Below are 1,127 nucleotides of genomic sequence, written 5' to 3'. Positions count from 1 at the left end.
GAAGTTATTTAATTAATCATGATCATTAAGTTGATTGCTGATGTCAAGATTTACAGTAGAGGTATATTTTGGAGGAATGTTTTGGTCTGTTCTCACCCAAAATCATGAAGACATTTGCTTCAGAACACATTTATTAAACTACTGGAGTCTTATGGTTACAATTAAGCTTTTTGTCTTTTTCAGAACATGAAACTCATATTCACTTGCATTTTATGGGTGTATTCACATCATACATCCATCAAAATATAAGTCACATGACTTAAAAGCAGTAATGTTTAGATAGTTGGGCAAAGTTCTGATATTCTAATACTTCTACAAAGATTTTATGATGCTCAGAGTTATGTGTATTGTTTTTAATCTATCAATATTTTGCTTCACAGGTGCCAAAGGCTCCATCCAAGTCTTCTCTGTCTGGTTCTGCCAAAGTAAGTATTTTGTTTTCACCTTGCAAAAATACATTGTGCAGTTACATCAGTGTCATTGCTTTGTTAATTCTTAATAAAGTGTGTAAATGTTTGTAGGTAAGCTCTTCCTGTCTGTAAACTGTCCGTCTGTAATAACATTTAATTTTATTATTTTTTTGTCATTTTTACTTTTATTAGTGTTGCAGTGATGCTAATTATGTAAGTACTTTTTGCTGAGGATTTAGGGCTGTACATACAGATTTGTTATGCATTTCTGTGATGGATGAAATGGCTGAATAAAAACTTAAGTTGAGTTTTAAATAATTTATTTGAAAATAATTTATATTGTAAACCTCTTTTTATGTGATCACAACCACAGGTGGAGTTAGCACATGGCACAGGTATAACCATTCTAAAGCATCAATGGACTTCTGCCGTGCAGACCCAAACAGCCACTTCAATGGTACATGTTCTTTTACTGGCCTCCTTCCCACTGGAGATTCTGATCCACAGCAATTTGAAAGGTAAACAGTTTCGAAGGCCAGGTCATAGTTTAAAAGTTGCTAAATCTAGCAACAAAATTGTGAAGTTTGCATCAATGCTTAAGCCTGCTCTACGCAGCTGCTTGTTGCCGAAGGTTCGCACACAAATTATATCATTGCAGCGTTGCTGGGTAAAAACTACAGAGTAGTGTAAAAAAAGGCTAATTCTACCTCTCCTTCA

The 1,127-nt window shown here is 34.3% G+C and overlaps 1 long non-coding RNA gene across 1 annotated transcript; it reads left to right on the top strand.

The window, feature by feature from the left end:
• Positions 1 to 341: 341 nt before the first annotated feature.
• Positions 342 to 882, top strand: LOC127617693 (uncharacterized). The gene is made up of 3 exons (XR_007967374.1): positions 342 to 425; positions 603 to 623; positions 784 to 882. It is a non-coding gene; the product is annotated as an uncharacterized LOC127617693 (long non-coding RNA).
• The last annotated feature ends 245 nt before the right edge of the window (positions 883 to 1,127 follow it).

This window comes from Xyrauchen texanus, chromosome 24 (assembly GCF_025860055.1).
Source record: "Xyrauchen texanus isolate HMW12.3.18 chromosome 24, RBS_HiC_50CHRs, whole genome shotgun sequence".
Lineage (NCBI taxonomy): Eukaryota > Metazoa > Chordata > Actinopteri > Cypriniformes > Catostomidae > Xyrauchen > Xyrauchen texanus.
This window is presented reverse-complemented; position numbering and strand designations above follow the sequence as displayed.